At 47.8% G+C, this 23,964-nt stretch overlaps 1 protein-coding gene across 1 annotated transcript in view; it reads left to right on the plus strand.

Moving 5' to 3' along the window:
• Positions 1–23,964, plus strand: part of FAM178B (family with sequence similarity 178 member B) — an 80,507-nt gene that overhangs the window by 24,181 nt on the left and 32,362 nt on the right. The gene's annotated exons all lie outside the window — the stretch shown is intronic.

Raw genomic sequence — 23,964 nt, forward strand, 5'->3', positions numbered from 1 at the left:
GACATAGCAGGGGCATATCTGCTTTTGCAGATATGCCCACACATGTAAGATGATGCACTCTGCCTTAGGGCTGTGAGGCCTGTTGTAGGGGTGACTTACAAATAAAGCATGCAGTGTTTAGGGAACTTGGTACAAAGACTGTGTGCCATGTCGTGTTTTCACTTTTAAGGAGCACCTTGTCACGCAATGGTAGTCTGCATGAGTTTGGTGCTGGATCCCATAGAGTGACAGAAGTTGTGCTGCAGCTCTCAGGTCCCCTCTATAGTACCCATGCCCTAGCTACCAGGGGTACTATTTACTAGGGACTTACAGAGGTGATAAAGGTCTTTGCCACTTGGGGATCAAGTGACTAGGTGTCTTGTTTTTAGGAAGGAATACTGGCACTGGGTACCTGGTTAGCAGGAACCCAGTGCACTTCAGTGAAAGTTGCATCAAGAGTACTGCAACCAGAACCCAGCTTTCTACACTCATCTGAACCCCTTTAATGAAGCACTATCTGATGTCCTTCTGGGAACTTGCTTGAAGCCCAGCACAGGTGCGTCTGTGAACAGGACAAATGCCCTCCGCTATCGCCCTGCCCTGGGTGATCCTATTTTCCTCAGCCAACACCCCACCCCTTGGAGCTTGGTAGCTCAAGTCTTAACTTCCCATGGCACATTTCCTGCCACTCCCCAGGCAGGGAATCCAAGAGGCTGGACACACTTGGGAAGAAGATGTTTTCTTCTGCCAACCTGGCATTGCGGTCAGTAAACACCACATGCCTTTTGGGTCGTTACTCTCTTACCGTATGGGATACGGTTGCGCAAGCGCTGCCACAGATCCCAGAGGAGGCCCGGGCCATCCTCTCCCAAGCAATGAAAGATGGGAGGGATGCAGCAAAGTTCACTATTAGGGGTGGTCTGGGGTGACTGACTCGCTGAACAGAGCAGTTTCGGTGACAGTGGCCTTAACAGCACCACGTCTGGCGGAAAACATCTGGCTTTTCAGTGTATGTCCAGGCCAAACTCATGGACATGCCCTTCGACAGGACTCTTCTCTTCGGAGAAAAGGCATACTCTGCACTGGAGCCAAGGACTTGCAGGTTACAGCCAAGTCCTTGGGCCTCTCAAAGACACCTCACCCTCAGTCTTCCTTTCTCCCCTTTCGTGGCTCCGGAAGGGGCGTGCCACCGCGCCATCCATGTCTCAGCCACCATCCTGCTCAAGCTTCCCAAGCTATGCGAAGATGTGGAGGCTATGCATTCTGACCCTGTGGGTAGGGTAGCCAGAAGCCATCCACTACCAGCCCCTGACAGCTGCAGCTTCTAAGACCTCCTAGTTTGGTCTGCAAGACCATGGGTGCCCAGTTGGTGGGAAAATCCATCACCATCTCATCCACTGGCAGCCAATAACATCAGACAAATGGGTCTTGCAGATCATCCGGAGGGGCTACTCCCTACCCTTTCAATCCTTCTTTTCCCCAATACCGCCAAATCTAGAATGGCTGGTAGAGGATCACCTGTCTCTGCTCCGAAAGGAAGTTACAGCTCTCCTGGCCAAGGGGGCTATGGAAAGGTTTCCGATATCAGAAGTAGGCAGTGGTTGTTATTTCCACTACTTTCTGATACCCAAAAAGAACAAGAGTCTTCACCCTATTCGGGACCTGTGAACCATCAATCTGTTCCTCAAAAAGGGGAAGTTCAAGATGCTCACTTTAGCTCAGGTCTTGTCTGCCCTAGACCAAGGAGACTGATTGGTAGCGTTGAACTTGCAAGATGCGTATTTTCACATCCCCATCCTGCCTGCCCACAGGCACTTCCTGTGGTTCAAGGTAGGCCACAAGCACTTTTATTTCATAGTGCTACCTTTTGAACTTACCAGTGCCCCTCGGGTGTTCATCAAGATGATGGCGGTGGTTGCTGCTCATCTGCGCAGGTTAGGATTTTCAGTCTTCCCCTACCTCAACGACTGGCTGTTGAAGGCGGCCTCGCCACATGTGATCATCTCCCACCTTCAGAGTACGGCACACCTCCTGCTTTCGCTGGGGTTCACTATAAATGTGGTAAAGTCACACCTGAGTCCTTCTCAGATGCTCCCTTTCATTGGAGCTGCTCTGGAAACAGAACAGTTTTGGGCGTATCCTCCCAAGACGCGAGTCCAGGATATTCAGGTTATGATAACAATGTATCAGCCAATTTCCTGCATTTCAGTGAGAATAACTCTGCGTCTGCTGGTTCTCATGGCCTCCTGCATCCTGCTGGTGAATCATGCCAGATGGCATATGCCCGTTCTGCAGTGAGACATGAAGTTCCACTGGGGGCAGCATCAGGGGAATCTCTCCGACATGGTCGAGATCTTGGAGAGAACTGCAAAAGACCTGCAGTGGTGGATTACAAACCGTAATTGGATCAACGACAAACTCCTCTCCTTTCCCCAACCAGATCTAACAGTAGTGACAGATGCACCATTCCTGGGATGGGGTGACCATCTAAGGGCGGTGGAGATCAGAGGATTCTGGTCTCCTCTGGAATCCAGACTCCACATAAACTTGCTGGAGCTCCGAGCAATTCGGCTAGCATTGAAAACATTTCTCCCCTCTGTCAAAGGGAAGTTATTGCAGGTGTTCATGGAAAAACACCACCGCCATGTGGTACTGCAACAAGCAGGGTGGAGTTGTGGACCCTTTGTCAAGAGACTCTGCACCTCTAGATACGGCTGGAACAGCAGCGCATAAACCTAGTGGTTTAACACCTGGCAGGTTCTCTGAACTCCAGGGCAGACAAACTCAACCATCGATGACGAGTGGAACACTTCTGGCGTCTCTATTCGGAGGTGGCACAAAGACTCTTTCAGCAGTGGTATGAGCCTTGGTTAGATCTGCTGGCCTTCGAAGAGAATGCACAATGTCAGCAGTTTTGTGCATTTGAGTTTCCAAGGTGGCAATCGCTCAGCGATGCCTTTCATCTCGAGTAGAGTTCAGGCTTCCTGTGTGCCTTTCCATCCATACCACTTCTGCCCAGGCTAAAAAAGATCAAGAATGACTGGGCCCAAGTCCTCCTTGTGGCTCCGGACTGGGCAACGAGAGTCTGCTATCCCAAGCTTCTGCAAATGAGCATCAAACCTCCGATCATGCTGCCCCTTTGGGAGGATATTCTATCGCAGCAGCAGGGAAGGGTCCTCCACTCAAGCCTGTCAACTCTCTGCCTCCAGATGTAGAGATTGAGCAGAGACAGTTTATAGCTTTTGACCTTCCTCCTGAAGTATGTAAATTTATCTTGCCAGGCAGTCCTCCACCAAAACAGTATATGCCTGCCATTGGCAATTTTAAAAAAAATATTGTACGAAAAAGTCTATCAACCCTCTTTCTGCTTCTCTTTCTGATATTCTTCTCTTCATTCTTACCCTTGCCCAGCCTGGCTCTGCTCTGAGCACTCTTAAGGATTATCTCTCTACTCTATCCACCTTGCAGTTGTCTGACCAACCCTCTTTATTTAAGTTCCCTATTATAAATAGGTTTCTCAAAGGGCGTGTACATATGTTCCCCCCTTCGCTCTTTATCATGCCTCATTGGGACCTGAACCTGGTTCTCACATACCTCATGTGTGCTACACAATTGCCCCCTTCGTCTGCTTACCATCAAGACAGTCTTCTTAGTGGCAATAACATCTGCCCGGAGGGCGAGTGAGCTGCAGGCCTCATCATCCAAGCTTCCCTATCTTATGGTGTTCCTGGACAAGGGGGTGCTTCGCACACTGGCCTCTTTGCTATCTAAGGTGGTGACCCCATTCCACTTGAGACAATCTGTCACCCTACCAACCTTTTATGCTCCTCCACATCCCTCTAAAGAAGAGGAGCGACTCCATTGTCTGGATCCAAAAAGATTATTGTCGTTCTACTTTGACTACACAAAAGAGTTCATGGTGGACGAACAACTCTTTGTGAGCTATGTATGAGCTAAAAATTGTCAGGCAGTAGAGAAATGAACCATTTCGCACTGGGTTGTTATCTGTATTAAGATCTGCTACGCCCTGGTTAAAAACCAACCTCCCGAGGGCTTAGGGGCCCATTCCACCTTGGAAAAGCTGCAACTACAGCATTAGCTTGTGGTGTCCCAGTCCTGGACACCTGCCAGGCAGCAGTGTGGGCATCCCTGCACATTTGCCAAACACTACTGCCTGGACAGTCAGGTCCACAGGGATGGGCCTTTCGCCCGTTAAGTCCTGCTGGACTTCTTAGTATAGTCAATTTTTCAGAGCCCACCACCAGGATGGTATGGCTTGGGTATCTATTCAAAGGTGTAACACATTATGTGGTAGAGGCTATATCTAGCTGCACATTCCTTACACCAACCCATGCTTCTACGCTCTGCAAACTGATTTATAAAGTCAAGGTTGATCCTTTTCAGGGCCCTAGCTTGGACACACATTTGTCAGTTCACTTCATGGCTCTGCACTCCTGGTGTGGAAAGCTGTCGAAAGTAGCTGACGTCAATGCTCCCGGGTGGCACCTATATAGGTGTCTGCGACGTCACTTCCGATGCTGCATGGAACCGAGTGATCCATCCGATGCTGCGCAGGGGTTCTACTCACACAATCGTTTCCAGTTCCAGTCTGACACCCAGGAAATTCATAAGTAAGGAATCTGCAGCTAGATATAGGCCCTCATTCAGACCCTGGCGGTCATAGACCGCCAGTGTCGCGAATGACGGAAGCACCGCCAACAGGCTGGCGGTGCTTCATTCGTCATTCCGACCGCGGCAGTACAGCCGCGGTCGCCCAGCCGGGTCCGGCGGTTTCCCGCCGGATTTACCCAGGCTGGGAGAATCCTCCAGGGCAGCGCTGCAAGCAGCGCTCCCTTGGGGATTCTGACCCCCTTCCCGCCAGCCTGTTTCTGGCGGTTTTCACCGCCAGGAAGAGGCTGGCGGGAACGGGTGTCCTGGGGCCCCCTAACAGGGCCCCATGATGCTTTTCACTGTCTGCCTAGCAGACAGTGAAAAGCGCGACGGGTGCAACTGCACCCGTCGCACCGCTGCAACACCGCCGGCTCCATTCGGAGCCAGCTCCTGTGTTGCGGCCCCCATTCCCGCTGGGCCGGCCGGCGCTAACTTGGTTAGCGCCGGCCGGCCCAGCGGGAATGTCCGAATGCGGGAAGTGGTATTTTGGCCGCATGGCGGCCAAATGCTGGTTCCCGCCTGGCGGGCGGCTACCGCCACCCGCCAGAGTCGGAATGAGGGCCATAGTCTCTACAAGATAGTGCATTATCTAAGGTAAGTAACTTCTTCTTTAGACTGAGAAGGTAAAGGGGCACACCATAGTTGTTCACCCTATGGGGAAGAAGGGGTTTCTCCAAAATAAAATGTAAAAAAAAGTTCCATGCGTAAGAGCAAAATAATATTATTAAATTTGACAAGGTTTGTATGCTAGTTGGAGGAGTAAAAATTTAATGTGACCTTGTGTAATGCAACTGGTGCTCAGGTAAAGCGCTCCAATTCCTTCCAGTCGAATTCACGCTATATAAAACTGCAACAAAATATATTTACATATAATATACATAATAAACCTTCTTTCGTCACCTCACACACTATTAATACATTCAGCATACACAGCGCTGCACAAATGAACCTCACACGAACAAAGTAAGACCTCGCCCTACCAGGGAAAGTGTTGCAAGCGAGAATGGAGGTTGGCAGCAGCAACGGCTGGCATGTTTCTGCAAAAGCAGAAGCCAGTATGTGATGTGGTGCAGAGATGGATACGTGCCCTAAAGCTCTGGCGCAACTGCGGCTCACAGGTGATGCCCTCGGGATACTGTGGCAAGAGGTGACACTCCAGCCGTATATAAAGAAAACTGGCCCCTCTCTGTGGGATGTGTTCTAACTCATAAGCACGCCGAGGCAAAAAGGACGCACACAAACAAGACAAATAAACACAAACACGCTAGAACTTGACGTGCAAAGTACACACAAATCCTGGGAGGCCATTTTCTTTCATTGCATGTTGACATCATAAACCACAGTCATTTACATTCAGAGTGAACTCGCTCAACTGAATGCTCCCCTATTCCCATGGGTTCACTTATATTGGGAACCTGGCCGTTCGTGGCCTTTGGGCCACACTTGGAATCATTCAGAAGTCCCCACGGAGAAAACAGACTTCTCGTGCTCGGTGTTCACTGTGACGGTGTGGATATTAATTTGTTTTGGCAAATCTGCTCCCTCAGTGTGTCTCAGATGGCTCTAAAGCAGCCGTATAGTGGCACTTTAGCGCTCATAAAATGCTAAAAGAAACAACCACAAAATAAGTCAGTGGTCAGAAGAGCAAGAATGCGCGTCGAGGAAGTTGCCTTCATTTTTGGCTGCGAAGTGGGATTTTGTACAGTTTTCCTTAATGTTAAGCATATAGCCTGAGTTGATACAAACAGATTCATTTTTGATGGGCAGAGGGACGTTTTAGGGGAGGGGAGTGATGGCCCTTACTCACTGGGTTCTTCCCACAGCCAACGGATTGGACCTCAGGCAAGTAATTAATAAATGGGTGCATAGGGGTTAGGGATGTATGTTTCCTGCGTACATTTCAGTGCATTTTAACCTCTTACCAATTTTTTTCCACTTCACGCATCCTTAGGCTGCGGGTAGCTGGCTTGGAAGACTAGGCACCTGCACCTACTCTTTTTCTTCGCTGGTTGCTGCACAGTCTCTGGGATGTCCTCAGATCCCCGAGGTCCCAGCATCTGTAATGTAATGTTTTCCTCAACAAAGGGTTTACAGATGATTTATGAACGTTCTTGGATTCCCGAATGGAGAAGCCTTAACAAAAACAAAAAAGTTATTTCTTCATATGAGGCTTGGTGTCATTTCAGTTAGCATTAATTACTACAACAGAGAGCAAAATTACCTATTGACATTGAATGGGAAATATTAATTTTGGATCAGGCCTGTGACTGTGCGCCTGGAAGGGAAAGGTAGTCGCCATCCGATGGACTTTGTTAGCTGACTGGGAAGCAAGAGAATAAGCAACAGCTTTACAGTTTAAATGTGATGAAGCCCATTTGGCATCACAATGAGGACCAGGAATCACTATGGAAAGTTTAATAGATTTATTAGAAATTAGTAATCAATCCAATACAGGTCCATATGGAAATCAGATTGTGAAAGTACAGAATTAGAACCAGCAAACTGAAACGCCAGAATAAATTCAGTCTCAGTAGCATAAGGCATACAGAGATTGCAGCCACAGCGGTACATATACTGAGAAACAGAAATGTACATTTCTTGAAGAAATTTGGATTGCTCCTCCTAAATATGAACAGATCTAGGGTCATCCAATTCAGGTTCTATGATAAACTGGGAAAGTGAAGAATAGAAAATCTCAAAGGATTTGGAAATGAAGCAAGGTAGGTGTCAACATCATGAAGACTCCAGTTGAAGCCTTCTAAAAAAGTGAAATCACTGTTAGCATAAAGCTGTGTACTCAAAGGGCAAGGGGAAGCAGAGAGGTCCGTACCTCTCAAAGTCTAAAAGAATCCGCCATAACTCTAACAGGGTAAACACTAACTTAAAGTGGAAAGTTCCAGAAGCATTCACATCTCTAAACGTGTCACCAAAAACACAATTATTTCTCTTTTCCACATGGCACATCTACAACATTCATAGATTTTCCCAACCTACAGAGCTCGAATGACCAAGATAACCTTGAGCACCTTCGCTTCTGATACACAATGAATTAAAGTCTTCTGCTAATTAAATTGTCCTGTTCTTGCCAAGTTTTCTTTCTCAGCTCTCTCCATCTCTAATACACAATACTCATTTCTCTAACAAAGAAATTACGAATGCCACTCCATCAAAAGAAGAAACATGCAGAGTTTGGAAAAATACATCATATGTTAAAAAAAAGCCCTCGTTGAGCTAACATTAGTAAATCATAGTCAATTTGCACTTCGATTCAATTACACAGTTATAGGTGTATGCATAATGTCAGGATTAATGCAAAACGTGAATAAAGGAATTCATGATGTGAACATGCTTTTAATAAATGCAATATATTGAAATACAAGTGTAAATGAGAATAAGAACTACAAATCATAATATTAAAGTTAAACATTAGAACACAGGCATATATGGATCTCTAGTTTCTACAGTGAATATATCTCCAAAAATAAGTTTTGATGCTTCACTCTACATTAATAATGTTAAGTCTCACAGAGTATATGATGTCGGTTACATATTTGTACTGACCTTTAACATAGTTCCCTCCCTGCCGGAGCCAATGTGTGCCCAATTTGAAATATAGGCCTCTAGATGGGTAAGAGATTTGCCAAATTTTGCAAAGACTCATCAGATGGCACCACAGTGGGTGGGATTTTGCAGAACAGAGGATGCCAGGCAGGGTTCGACCATGGGGACTGAAACCGGTGCTGCAATTTACTGGAGGCCTTCATACTTGCTATAATGATCCTTCATGTATTGAATCTTTTGGCTAATAGATTCACCAGTTGTGATGATAGTGGTAGCTGTATAACTCCTGGTTAGGCTGTATGAATTTTCATTTGTTGCTTCGCCAGGTTCCTGTGGGTTAGTGGGTGGGAAGTGGCGTTTTGTTTTCGTCCATTTCAGTTCTGTTTCTGTGCATGTTGCATTCCTGCTGGTGATGCTTCCCCCGCTATGCCTGCAACTTACACCTGTGTTGCGGCATTCCAATATAAACCTCATTCCCCTGACTTAGACCCAGTCCCTCTTACTGTATTAGACCTCCTCTCTGTTCATTCACTAGCAAAGTAGGTCAGTGAGGACAACAACGGCTGCATGCACTGATAGTGAGATTCAAGGGGTCAATCAATATCTCCTCAGAAACACCTTTCGTTTCCATCCCACCAAGTTTTCCCATGGTCCATATGTTGCTTACTCAGTTTTCAAGCTAACTTCCTTTCTCCTCGTCATGTGCTTCCCATTGTGTGATGGTTCAGCATGCTTTTCTCTGAGGCTTCTCCATCTTTTTTTGTGGGCCGTAGATGGCTGCTGGGACAGAAAAGTCCTCTGCATGGTAATGAACATGTACCCCTGCCCTGAGTGCCCAGTTGTGCTGATGTCTGGATCCCTAATGCTAATTTGTGCTGTCATAGGCAAACATGTATCATTCACGTGTGGCTTGGCACAGGCCGTTCTCATGCATTGCGGTCTTGCTGGACCGGACTGGGCGCCCAAAGTCTTCCCTCAGAGTGGTGCATGGCTACTGCATTCACGGTAGTTAAGCAGCACAAGCGCTGTGGTGGCAGCATACTGTGTAGTGATCAGTAGAAGTAAACAGGTTCTTTTTAATCTGTCACTATAGTGAGGCCTACAGGCTCACTCACTTTTTAAAGTTCTGCTGCTATGTGCTTAACTCTCTCTTAGCCTACATCAGTTAGATGTGAAGTGCTTTGCAGTGCAGGAGTGGTGACTGTACTGGTTGTATGTGTACCTGGAAAGGGTAAAATTCAAGGATAGAGCAGTGCTGTGTAGTGCATGCATAGTGAGTGCATGTATGGGGTGTATGTGTATCTGCGAGGAGAGCAGTACATGAAAGATGAAGTGTTATATGCAGGGCGTCCGTGGTGAGTGCATGTAGTGGGTGTATCTGTACCTGGGAGGAGTACAGCACATGAAGGGTAGAGTGTTGTGCAGCACACAGATGATGAATGTGTGTGCTGGTTGCTTGTATGCCTGCAAGTGGCAACACAGATAGGCTACAGTACTGAGTATTGCACGCAGAGTGAATGTGTGTGTGCTGATTGTATGTGTGTCTGGAATGGCACAATACATGGAGGTAATAGTGCTGGATAGTGTGCATGCTGTGTATATACACTGAATGAAAGCTTGCCTGTTTGGTACTTTATCTGGAGGGAGCTGGGTTCCATTTTGGGAGTCCCAGACCTGTCTGGTGAAGACATGAGGAAGTAGGGGAATCCCTCCAGACAGATTTGTGTATTTCTGCATTCCTGTGAGCCTGGTGGGAGACACTGGAGGTTGGGGAGTAGGTTCCCCCATACACTTCCAAGAGTGCTGTTTGGTTCAGTGAGAGATCACAATGAAGGGGCCTGGACGCATCTAAGGAAGGAGATGGAGCTGATAAGGGAATCATAAATAGTGGGGCTGGGAGCACTCGATTAACCTTTTGATGTATATCACTGTGGCTGGCATTCATGTGTGAACTCTAGTCACTTCCATGCCCTATGTTGTGAGTCTGCCAGCTTGGGAGTCCTTCCTGATGTGAAAGACTGCTTTTCAATAGGGAAAAGGAGAGGAGAAGTATATTCTTCAGAAGAACCAGAACTCCCAACATAAATCCTCAAAGTCCCACCTTCTAAATCAAATTTGGTGTCTAGAATTGGACTATAAGAAGGGGAGGTTGAAACCCCCAAAATTGTCATCTGCCAAGCAGCCCGTCAGGGTGTGTGAGGAGTAGAAGCTCTGCAAGACTTCTGCCTGTGACCAGGACTGGGGGCAAAAGCCTGCTAGTCTCCCTGCTTGGTGTGGGGACATCCCCCAAGAAAACAATAACCACCTGCTCTGGAGCACCATGCTTGCCTTTTGGCCCAGACCAGTGGGCCCTTTGAGGAGAGGATCGGGGTGCCTGGTTCAGTGGAGAGTACTGTCAAATGGACTCCCATTGCGAGGTGTTAAGAGATGGCTGCTGTGCTGATCAGGTCGTTGCCCATGTGCAGACTTGAGTTGGTGACCCCTGTGTGCCAAGAGAGGGCCACCATGAAGATAGCCATGTAAATATTGCTGTGCAGTAAGGGCGAAAATCTCTGTAGCACCTTTGCAGAGACCCTTGTGCCAGGAGGGGCTGCCCTGGAAAAGACTGCCTTGCGGAGAGGGGCAGAAGCTGGTATAACGCTTTAGAGGCGACCCCTATGCCAAGACGGCCCAAAATAGTAAGGTCTGCCCTGCAGTAAAGTCTGAAGCCTTATGTGGCACAACAACCCTGTGTACCAGAAGGGGAAACTGGGAGTAATTATGCTATATGGGCTGGGCAGGAGCTCACGGAATGTGAGTACCGGTGACCCATAGGTCACCAGGAGCAACAAGAACTGAATCTGACAAGACCTCAGGGATCAAGTGAGGGCACCCTGCAAGAATATCTGCCTCAACCGGTTCGGGAGCATCAGAATCACAGCCTCACAACTTCTTGGGGAGCATGGACTCTTACTCTGCAGGAGGAATGCTGAAACACCTCTGATCACTGCTGGAGCTCGACTGCGTGGACTCAGAGGAGTTTCTGCACCTGCCAAGTGCTGCCCTGACACTCGCTTGTAGCCGGTTTACCTGAGCAGGGCCAGAGCCATTGAGAGTGCCTGTGGACCAGGCATCCTCCAGGATGCTGCATGCTTCCTTTCTGCCAGAGCGGGTAAAACCTTTGATGGGCCTATCGTGCCTTGCAGAACTTATTGCTAAGAGTGCTGTGGCTCTAGAACACTTTTAGCTGTAATCTAAAAGTCAGAATGTACTCTTGAGATTAAGGCCTTTCCCTGGATGCAGCCACCAGTGAATGGGGAATAACCCCATTCACACAACGAGGAACGGGTGGAACAGGGATTTGCCAGTTAAAACACTAGAGCCTAGACTTCAAGGGGGAAATGTGCTGTTGTCTGTGAATGCCGTAACTTTTCTTTGAATGAGTAGAGTTAGAAATAAGATACTTCTTTTTGTTATAAAAAATAGTATTTGGCTAGTCATTGATTTATTGTTGCTGCTGTGCTCTCTTTGAGTTATGAGCTGTGTTCACTAATCTGTATCCACACCTCCCCTCCCACCCGAGGGACTCTTAGACTGCTTGTTCACGTCTACCACTGAGAGTCAAGTGCAGAAGGGGTACTTGCCAGTTTCTCTGTATCCATTTTAGGTCGGGTCCCAGGACATCAGGAGTAAAAGGCCTCAACCCTCATATTGGGCCTAGTAGCCCCTGCGTGCCCCGTGGCCACCTGAAAGGAGTGCTAAGAGTGACAGAGCCTGAAAGTGGGAGGGATGGAATTGGACAGGTGGTCAGGCTGGGGGAGTGACAATGCCAATGTGGTATGGGTAGTACCTTCCCAACACACTAGAAGCTTCGGACAGTTTGAATGGATAATTTATTTTATTTATTTTGACTTTTTTAATACAGTGCACCCCACCTGAGATATCATCATGCTTTATATTGAAAATATGTGACAAAGCATGACTGACAAAAAATACTAGGTGAAACTAAGTAGACCTATTAGAAAATAAATCAGGAAGAGAAGAATCAAGAGAGTCTAGTTAGAATTGTAGGTCAATAGAAAGTGATAGGTGCCAGATCTAAAGAGGCCAATTAGAGCTGTAGGGAGAAAGGAACATTGAAATCATGGGGCAAATCAAGAATGGGTCAGTAGTAAAATCTGTAAAGGGAGAACAAATGGGAGAGGTTGGGCGGACAGTAGGCTGAGAAGAACACGTATCAAAAATCTACTTTAGATACAAGTTAAAAGGATACTTCTGATAGATACAACTCACTGTGGATTCCTCACCTAATGAATTCTCCCAACGCGCCAGCATTCAACGGAAAGTTTCTTCCCAGCTCTGCACGTTGACGAGGACGTCACTATTGCCCGACTCCCACGTGACTCCGTCTGATGTCATTGTGGCAATAAGAGGACCTCGCCTGCCCGCTGACGTCAGTTCCCTTTTTTCCATGCCTTCGAAGCATAACGGTTTTTCTCCTGACTCTTGGGGAGCTACTGTTTCTCGAAGGTGTTACTTTGTTAAAATGTCTCCACCTCGTAAATCAGGATTCAAGCCTTGTAGAGAGTGCTGGGGTCGTGTGTCAGTGACGGACCCGCATAATGACTGCCTGTGGTGTTTGAGTTCCGAGCACGACATGGAGGAGTGTGGTTGTTGTCAAAAAAGGAACCCAAAGGCACTCAAGGAGCGAGAGGCCAAGCTGTTTTTGGCCAAGGCTAAAAAGAAAGAGAAGCATAGGCATCGGAGGTCATATTCAGGGAAGTCCTCGAGGTCGCATAAGAGACAGCGTCAACATGATTCCCGGCGTCGGCAGGATTCCCGGCGCCGTTCGGAGAGAGACTAATCCCGGTCGAGGTCACCATCTATTCGGCGTCGTCCGACGTGGGATGCCAGTCCGACGGTGACTCCTCAGCCTGAGAGCCCTCAGGCTTCTCTGGCGCCGTTGGTCTTTGAGGTGGTCGAGCCTCACCAGAGTCCTTGCTTCTCGCCTGCAGCACAGTCGGGGGTACCTGATCCAGCGCCAATGCCGCAGGAGTATCCAGCATCCCCGGCTCCAGGGGAGGATCCGGCGGCATTCTTGAATGCTATGTTTAATATCTTTAGCTCCATGGCCCCTCGCGGTGCACCGGCTGGTCCCTCAGGTCCCTTGGGTTTTGGATTGGGCGTTCCGGCTTCATACAAGCCGACGCCATTCATGCCCTTCTGTCCAGCAGAGGGTGCTGGTCTGCCGCCGGTGCCGTTGGCGTCGCCGAGGAGACCTTCGACACCGGTGTCTTCTGTTGATCCGGTGAAGCCGATGACTTTGCCACAAATCCAGTCAATGCCGGGAAAGAGAGTCCGTTTATCCATGGCGCTGATTGATCCAGTGTCGGACGAATCCAGAGATCGGGGTGTGTCTCCTGGGCCGCGTCAGCCAAGGTTGCCGACGTCGGCCAATTCTATGTTGACGCCGAGGATAGAGGCCAGGCTGTGCTCAAGAAGAAGGGCTCTGAGGCTTTTGGAGAAGCAAGAGTGTAGAAGGCAGCTCCTGGAGGAAGGAGAGATCACTGAGCTCCTGGGGGACTTTCAGGGTTTGGACTTCGCAAGTGGTCTCGATACTTCCCCTGAGTGGGATCTAGCCTCTCCTTGGGAATTTACTGAGGAGGCTGCCTCGTTCCATATGGTGATAAGGAAGGTGGCGGACTTTCTGGGCCTTCCGCTACCGGCAGCTGAGGTAAAGACGAACATTCTGACGGAAGTCTTGCATCCTGCTTCAGCTGCTGCGGAACCACTCCTTCTGTTCAACGAGGCTCTTACAGAACCAATCCTGGAAGTCTGGAGGAAACCTGTATCTTCGACTGCTGTAAGCAGATTGGTGGCAAGAAGATATAGAGTGGCTCCTGGGGACTCAGGATTCCTCTCTCGGCGTCCTACTCCGGAGAGTCTGGTGGTTCAGGGCTCGTGCTCCTCGCATTCGGCTCCTGGTTCCTTCCCTGGGGCTCCATCGGACAGTGAGTCAAAAAGGATGGAGCAGTCTGGCAAGAAGATTTTTTCGTCGTGCAGTATGGCCCTTAAGTCTGCAAATGCCTCTTGTGTTTTGGGCAGGTATATTCATGCCCTGATGGACGCGGCCAAGGCTGTGCTGCCTGATTTGCCTCAGGATATGCAGGGTCTCCTGTCTGATGCGCAAGCGGCAGTGACTCAGGTTAATAACTCGGGGCTGGACATGTCGGACTCGGTGGCCAGAGCAACGGGCACATCCATTCTCACAAGGAGACATGCATGTTTGAGGTCTTCGGAAATTTTCAACAGATGTACAGTCGACCCTGTTGGACTTGCCATTTGATGGGGACAAGTTGTTTGGTTCCAAAGCTGACTCTGCCTTAGAGCACTTTAAGGAGAGCAGGGCTACCGCCAAGTCCCTAGGCCTGCAGGTTTCTACGACCACCCTGTTCAGGTCTTTTAGAAGATTCAAGGGGTTTGGACAAGGAACTTCCTTTCTGGGGAGACCCCTACCGACAGGCCAATAACCATCTAGCCTTCCCTATAGGTCCTATAGAGGGCAGGTAGGGTTAGAACGAGAGGGGCCATCCAGCAGCACCCCGCCTCTTCCTCTTGCTTCAGGGGGGGTACAACAGGCAAAGCAGCCTTAGTCCTCCATCCATTGCATCCCATGCTTCTCCTGTAGGGTGAAGGTTGTTTCATTTTCTCTGCATGTGGAAGTTGATCACATCGGACTCCTGGGTCCTCAATATTGTGGGGAAAGGTTATGCACTTCCTTTTCTGGAGTTTCCCCCTCCCATCCCTCCCTGTCCATCCTTTTGCACAGAAGACCATCTCCTGTTGTTGCAGGAGGAAGTTCTAGTCCTTTTATCGAAAGGTGCAGTGGAGCTGGTTCCAGAGCAGGAAAGGGGTCAGGGTTGTTATTCAAGATATTTCCTGATCCCCAAGAAGGATAGTCGTTTGAGGCCAGTCCTGGACCTGAGGGTTTTGAATTGGTTCTTCAAACAGGAGAAATTCAAAATGCTGACCCTAGCGCAGGTGCTTCTGGCATTGAACAAAGAAGATTGGATGGTGTCTGTCGACTTACAGGATGCTTACTTTCATATCCCTATTCTGAAGTCGCACAGGAAGTATCTCCGGTTTGTGGTAGGGTCGCAACACTACCAGTTTGCGGTCCTTCCTTTTGGTCTTACTTCAGCACCTCGAGTCTTCACGAAGGTGACGGCGGTGGTTGCAGCAAATCTCAGGAGGAAGGGAATATCGGTATTCCCTTACTTGAACGATTGGTTGATCAAAGCCAAGTCTCCGGAGCTCATGCTGCATCACCTGCAGATGACAACCCAGTTGTTGTTTGATCTGGGGTTTTCGGTAAATGTGCCCAAATCTCACCTGGAGCCCTCTCAACGCCTCCTGTTCATAGGGGCAGTATTGGACACAACATTGAATCGGGCATATCCTCCGCCTCAGCGGATTCAGGACATTCAGGCATTGATTCCAATGTTTCAAAATGGAGCGGTTGTTCCAGTCCTCAAGGTTCTTCGTCTGCTCAGTCTGTTCGCTTCATGCATTATGTTGGTCACTCATGCACGCTGGCACATGAGGGCTCTTCAGTGGTGCCTCCGCAGACTGTGGTCTCAGCACAGAGGGGATCTCAAGGAGTCGATAAAAATCTCCAGAGACACTGCAGTGGATCTACAATGGTGGGCTGCGGATGGCAACCTTTCCCAACTAAGGCCGTTTTTGCTACCACCACCAGTGGCCACGGTTATAACGGATGCATCCACTCTAGGGTGGGGAGCTCATCTGGGGGACCTGGAGGCCAAAGGTCATTGGTCTCCAGTGGAACAGATGTTTCATATCAATGTGTTCGAATTGCGGGCAATATGTTTGGCTCTCAAGACCTTCCTCCCTTCCCTTTGCGGTCAGTCAGTTTAGGTCCTGACGTACAACACTACCGCGATGTGGCACATCAACAAGCAAGGAGGAGTAAGGTCGTACCTTCTTTGCAGAGAGACTCTGCGGCTCTGGTCCTGGGCACAGGACCATCAGATTTGCGTAGTAGCAAACCATCTGGCCGGAGTTCTGAACGTACGTGCGGACAGTCTCAGTCGGCACTTCTCGGTCGATCACGAGTTGCGTCTCCATCCAGACCTGGTCCTTCACATCTTCCGGGTGTGGGGATCCCCTCAGGTGGACCACTTTGCCACTCGGGAGAACTCGCACTGTCCACCGTTCTGCAGCCTCCAGTATCCGGTGAAAGGAACGTTGGGGGATGTGTTTCAGATGTCCTGGTACAGCCAGTTGCTTTACGCGTTTGTCCCCATACCCTTGATTCTTCGGGTTCTGAGGAAGATTCGCCAAGACCGGGCCCAAGTCATCTTAATAGCTCCGGATTGGCCAAAAATGGTGTGGTACACAGATCTTCTCCAACTCTCACTGTGCCCTCTTCTCCACCTCCTTCACAGGGCAGACCTTCTCTCGCAGTCGCAGGGGCAGGTTCTATACCCCCACCTCCAGAGCTTGCACCTTCATGACTGGAAATTGAACAGGGCAATCTGAGTTCCTTTTCTCTCCTGCCAGAAGTGGTGGACGTTATTTTATCAACCAGGTGACACTCCACTAAATCTACCTATGCTGGCAGACGGGCAAAATTTGTTGCTTGGTGTGGAGATAAGCAAATTGATCCTTTACGTGCCCATTTGTCGGACATTTTATTGTTTGCGTTGTCCTTGGCGCAGAGGGGTTGTGCAGTTGCAACGGTTAAGGGCTATCTGTCAGCACTGTCGGCCTTTCTGCGCCTTCCCGATCAACCCTCTTTATTTAAGTCCCCTATAGTTATAAGGTTCTTAAAAGGTCTGACCAATAGGTTTCCTCCCACTCCTTTTATTATGCCTCAGTGGGATTTGAATTTAGTTCTTACATTCCTGATGGGTTCGCCGTTTGAACCTTTACATTCATGTCCATTAAGGTTTTAGGTATTAAAGACTGTTTTTCTCATAGCCATCACGTGGGCTAGGCGAATGAGTGAACTTCAAGTGCTTAGCGTTAAACCCCCTTTTACTTCTTTTCATGCGGACAAGCTGGTGCCGAGGACCAGGGCGGCTTTCCTACCAAAGGTTGTTACACCCCTCCATTTGGGACAATCTATAACTCTCTCGTTTTTCTATCCTCCTCGTCATCCATCAAAAGAGGAGGAGAGACTGCATTGGCTTGACCCGAGGAGAGCTTTAAGTTTCTACATGGAGAGAACGAGAGTTCCGGGTGGACGATCAGCTCTTCATTGGCTACGTGGGGAAGAGGAAAGTCAAGGCTGTCCACAAAAGAACGCTGTCCAGGTGGGTCATTCTTTGCATAAAAGTATGTTATTCCTTAACAAAGAAGGTTCCACCTGTTGGAATTAGAGCCCATTCCACCATGGCTAAGTTGGCCTCTTCGGCCTTGGCTAGAGGTGTTCCTGTGGATGAAATTTGTAAGGCTGCAACTTGGGCTTCCCTCCACACTTTTGCAAAGCATTATTGCTTGGACTCGGAGTTTAGGAGGGATGGCCATTTTGCACGGTCCGTGCTGCGGGATTTCTTGGTGTGACCATTCAGGCACCCGCCACCAAGTGCGGTACTGCTTTGGGACTCTATTCATTAGGTGAGGAATCCACAGGTAGTTGTATCCATCAGAAAAACAAGTTACTTACCTTCGGTAATGCCTTTTCTGGTGGATACACTAGCTACTTCTGGATTCCTCACGGTCCCACCCGCCTCCCCGTTGCCTGGTTGGTCATACCAAGATTTCCTAGGGTGTATGTATATAAGGATGTGTATTTATATTTGATTATATATGTATATATATATATATACATATATGGTGATATATAGATATTTATATTTGCATATTTTTGCTGTTTTTATTTGATTAAATATTGCGTATTATGTTTGATTGATGTAGTCATGTCAAGTATGTGATGTCAGGTGATCACCTGTTCGCCTCAAAGGCACGTAAAAAATGGGGAAAACTGAAGTGGGAGTCGGGCAATAGTGACGTCCTCGTCGACGTGCAGAGCTGGGAAGAAAATTTCCGTCAATGCTGGCGCATTGGGAGAATTCATTAGGTGAGGAATCCACAGGTAGCTAGTGTATCCACAAGAAAAGGCGTTACCGAAGGTAAGTAACTTGTTTATCTTGAATCTTTTCCTAAAGATGATCAGTGTCTCCAAAGTTCTGATCTTGGATGTTCCAAAGTGAAGGGGTGGCCTTGGACAAGACCTGACATGCAGCTTTGCAGGACATTAATTATTTTGTCATTGGGTGTATTTTTGGAGATTTCTAGTGGCCCCTATTAGGCAAATGTTGTAGCATATGGATGGCTTTCTAGGTAATGCAAACCATATAACTTTTAATGTATCTTCCAGTGGGAACCAGTGAATGTATTTCATCACAAATGTGACGTGTACATATATCTAGTGCTAGAGAAAGGGTAACAGCAGTGGCTGATTGCTTCAATTGGTCATAATGACGCTTCCAACGAAAAGGGAATGTTTTTAGTCTGTCTTCGAGATTATAATACAATGTGCAGTGATACAGATGTAATTTGGCTTTAAGAAAGCCTTGCGTTTTTTTATTGTGCGAAGCGTGGCTTTGGATACTACTTGATCAAATTGTGTCACCATGGAGAGGAGACAGTCAAACAACGTCTGAGGATTTAACGACCTTTGCCAAAATCAGTGCGAAACTATTTGATTTTAGAAATGTCAGCCATTCTTCATATAGTTTGGGGTAGTGTACACGTTTAGTCACAATTAATTTGATTTTGTCTGAATTTAATTCCCAGATATTTATTGGCAATCACTCTTGAAAGCTGATGAGGCATTTTTTTTTGTCACAAAAAGATTAAGTACGGTTGAGTATCACCAGAGTACTTATGAATGGATGCTCCAGTCTCTTCCATCAGTAGTCTTAAAGGTTCTATTTTGAGGACGATTAGTATTGGTGCAATCAGTAACCTTTAGAGAACACTGCATTTAACGCAGACAGGTCTGGAGACGGAATATCTTCCCTTATTACTTGATAATGATTTGTTGGTTACGATTGAAAACAATTTAGAACCCCTCCTTTGAAACACATGCAAAACTCTAGCATTTGTAAGAGTCTTTAATGGTTAATTGTGTCAAACACTGAAGACAGATGTAGTAGAATAAAAAGACAAGTGGTGTACATTTTGGTTTTGCATCACTGTCTAAAGCCAGATTTATTTCGGCACAGTAGTTGGTTTTCCTTTAAATGCTTTTCCAGTTGGAGAGCAACACATTTCTTGAAGAGAGTGCTCATCCAGGACAGGGTGATAACAGGTCTGAAGTTATAAGATAAGCGGAAGTTAATGAGGAGATAATAAGCTGACATTATAATTTAGAGAAGTTGTCATAGTTCTTTTTTTGATAACGTGCAATGGTCTGACATTGTCAGAAAGAAGACTTGGGGGGTCATTATGAACACAGCGGGAATCCCCGCCGTGTTCATGCTGGCGGTCTTATCACAGACCGCATTTCCCCTTGAGACCCTGCCGGCCAAATAATATACATTCTGCTGGGCCGGGACATTGCCGATGGCTCCACATAGAGCCGTCGTCAATGCCGCTGTGCAGCGGGTGCAGCAGCACCCGTCGCGCAGATCACTGCCCGTAAATCGGGCAGTGACCTGCATGACGGGGCCCTGCACAGGGGCCCCTGCACTGCCCATACCAAGTGCATGGGCAGTGCAGGGGCCCCCAGGGGGGCCCCTGAGCACCCCTTCCGCCAGCCTTTCCCTGGCAGGGGAACCCGCCAGGGAAAGGCTGGAGAAACAAGGATTCTTTATCCGGAGGGCAGCGCTGCCCTGTCGGATAAAGTAATCCGCCATCGTCAGGCTGCCTGTCGGCGGTAGCCTGGCAGTAGCGGAGGACCGCCTGTGGCGGCTCTCCCTTGTTCAGAATATGGCGGTCCAGACTGCCGTGCCGGTGCCGGTAATTTCCGCCATCGCCGGCATGGCCGTCTGAACTGCCATGTTCATAATGAGGGCCTTGGTCCTTTGATTATTAGTATCATAGATAGTTCTGTCATTAGAGAGAAGAATCCCCTTGCTTTGTTTTCAATGGAGTAAGGGCATCAAGCGGAGAGATGTGTTTGTTAACGGAATCTCTGAAAGGGGATACTTTTTTCAGGAAAGAGCCCACATACTCATTGCAGGTAATGTGGGCTGAGGTTTTAAGTAGAAGGCTGGTGTGGTGAACTTTGTTTCTCCCATTTAAGGAGTTCTCGAACAGTTTATTTTATCTTAGATGAATTGCAATTTGACAGCCAAGGCCTTAAGGAATGTAGATGATCCTGGAAGTCATTATAATATACAAAGAAGTATAGGACCTTTGAGAACTCCAGCGCCTTTTTCTAGTTCACAAATTTTCTTTTGTTAGCGGAAGAGAGAGACTTAGAACTAAGAATTACAGACAGAGTTTGAGTGACTGGTCTTCTTGAAAGGAGCTATCATGTTAGTCTCAGCTAATAATGCAGAGTAGCAGCTGTCAAACAATGTTTTCACAACTGTAGAGGAACGTAAGTGTTTTAAAACGTTGGTTGTAGTCCATGAGCAATCCAATACAGTAACATGTGTAAGCACACTGTTATAGATACATTTTGATGTGAAAGGTTGTCAACAGCAGAGTGGTGGGTTGGAGGGAGTTGTGAGAGCAGGCATGATGAAAGCCACAAGCATCAAGAGATGGTCCTACCAGTCTACTTCGAGTAGAGATTAACACGGGGAGTGTATGTGTCATTAATAATTAAATTCAGACAATGCCTTTGAAGCTTACTTTGAGCTGATGCCCCCTCTCTTGGTCCAGTGCTGCTTAGCTGGGCTCTTTTGCATTGCTTCTCAATTTGGTCGCCCCTTCTGAAACACAGAGCTCCTGCCAGAGTGGAAAGAGGTAAACCTGGATGAATGAAGTGGGACCAGCGAGGGGTTCACAGATAGGAATTGTGCACTCATGGCTCCTCGAGAGGAAAGAAAATTACTGCATTGTCAGATATTGGAGTGAAACAGGAGACTGTAGAGCGGAGATGAGTGGGTTAGTGGCACAAGGAATGCATGAGGTTCCTGGAAACACTTGTCAGGCCTCACTTTGTGGTGTGGTATGTACCCCTCTCTTCCAGGAGATCCTCATCAATAGTCAGAAGCACTGATTTGTCCCACCCACTAATGGGATCCCAGAGCACTCTGCTAGGTGTATATATTACCTGCTGGCGGTCACCAGTAGGTAGTTATAATTAGGAACTAGTTTCCATAGACAAAGCGTTTATTGTTTTGCTAGTAACTTTGTCATTGTTTGCCGAATCTTCACAAAACTTTTCAAAACTAGTTTTCCATTCACTGTAGCTACTGTCTTAATAATTTGAGGGTGATAAGTCAAGCAGGGGCCGTGAAAAAGGGGGATCCCAAAACACATTTCCCCAAGCAGTTTCCTATAGCTATTTTAGACACAACTACAGCCCGGACAGCTAGATGGAATTACACCATATTTGTCAGAAAGCTAGCTCTTGGTCTAGAAAGAGCTATTTTTTGGTAATGTGGTGTAAATCTGTTCAGAAGTTTTGGAGTTAAAAAAAAAGAAATATAGATATCTGGGTGGAGCCTTTGCACAGATCTCATAGTGAGATCTGATTGGCGGCCAACACTTCAACCAGGAAGTGTTGACAGCCATCTTGGAACTCAGACTCAGCTGAGTCCCTAGAAAAAAGTGGCAAAAAGACAGAAGAGGGCTCCTTTCTACTTTTCTTTATCACAGCGTCTCCACTCTTTGTAGAGGGGCGGGAAATTCATACTTGGCTGCCAGCCTTAAATGGGGAAGCTCTCGGATGCACGCTGGCCTTATGCAAGTACACATGTCAATATCTGAGACACACAAGAGGGATATTTAAATGTGTAATTGTGTTTGCCAATTTATTTGCACTGTACGTGATAGTAGACATAGTCATATAATGTGTATTGTGCCATTACTGTGGTCTCGAAGAGCTATATTTAGATTTTCGGGAGCAGAGGCAAATTCAATTATACAGGAAAACTGACAATGTATATTTCTGGGTGACATGAGTGTGTCGCTATCCTAAATAGGAATATTAGGCATAAAGATATGTTATTATATAGAGAAAGTATGTATGTACTCCTCCATGCTTTGCTTCATGACCCCCAAAATGACATTCCATGCAGCACACTAGAGAAATCACCAATAAATTAATCAATGAAGAAGCATCAGAACAAGTAAGGAGCATGTCTGGGTGCTTTGTATAATGAGCACAGTGTGGCCCATTTAGATTTTGTGTCATGAAACACAGGCCAATGGGCGCACCTCTGTAGTACATAGGGGGTCATTCTGACCGCCAGGGCCAACGACCGCGGAAGCACAGCAACAGGCTGGCGGTGCTTCCTGGGCCATTCTGACTGTGGCGGTAAAGCCACGGTCAGAAAAGGGGAACCGGCGGTTTCCCGACGGTTTTCCCCTGGCCCAGGGAATCCGCCATGGCGGCGCTGCTTGCAGCGCCGCCATGGGGATTCCGACCCCCTTCCCGCCATCACGTTCCTGGCGGTTTCTACCGCCAGGAACAGGATGGCGGGAACGGGTGTTGTGGGGCCCCTGGGGGCCCCTGCACTGCCCATGCCACTGGCATGGGCAGTGCAGGGGCCCCCTAACAGGGCCCCATAATGATTTTCAGTGTCTGCTTTGCAGACACTGAAAATCGCGACGGGTGCCACTGCACCCGTCGCACCCCAGCAACTCCGCCGGCTCCATTCGGAGCCGGCTTCATCGTTGCTGGGTCTTTCCCGCTGGGCCGGCGGGCGGCCTTTTGGCGGTCGCCCGCCGGCCCAGCGGGAAAGTCAGAATGACCGCCGCGGTCATTTGACCGCTGTGCGGTCTTTTGGCGGTCTCCGCCCGGAGGGCGGCGCCCGCCGCCCGCCGGGGTCGGAATGACCCCCATAGTGTCAACCTCTTTCGTGGGGCAACCGATATGCTACATGAAGATGTGGGTGGGTGTTCTTAAGCATGCGCACTCGCACACATTGTCACAGCATTTTCAGTCAGTATAGTTAGAGGTGGCTTGGAATATGAGGACTTTTGTCTCGCCAAATGTGGCAGTACACCTTCCAGCTCCCTTTACACCACTGCAAATATTATCAGTTTTCGGGACCATGAGGCACTCCTTCTCCAGAAATAAGAACACTGAATTGGCAGGAGTTCCACTACTGCTCCACCCTTGCCAAGTTGAAGGGACAGTAGAGCATGGATGTCGCTTCTCCCAAATGCTAGAGGTAGCGAAAGTGACACCATCTACCCTTTGATCTTAATGATGTCACAGGAAGTGACATCATATGACCTTTGGCATTGAATATTCCTAGGCAGTGATGTCACATGACCTTCATCCTGATGATATCAAAATTATTCACATAGTTGAATTTCCATAATATTGCATGATTAATATACCACAAACGTCTATTTTTGTATATCATCTATGTGAAGGCGTGGATATAATGTGTCATGGGAACATTAACTGAATTGTAGTATGCAAGCAAAGTGAGTCTGATGTCTTCTAGAGGAGATTAAAGAGTGTGAGGTTCTCTCCCCGGGAACATTTTGAAAAGCAATGGGCTCTAATAGAACATTTCAAGTCCTTTCATTGTGTGCCAAACTGTTGAAATCTGACAGTGCCAATCAGTTGACCCAATTATGTTTTGAAAAAGTCCTATGTGTGCCCCATAT

Source organism: Pleurodeles waltl, chromosome 11 (assembly GCF_031143425.1).
Source record: "Pleurodeles waltl isolate 20211129_DDA chromosome 11, aPleWal1.hap1.20221129, whole genome shotgun sequence".
NCBI lineage: Eukaryota > Metazoa > Chordata > Amphibia > Caudata > Salamandridae > Pleurodeles > Pleurodeles waltl.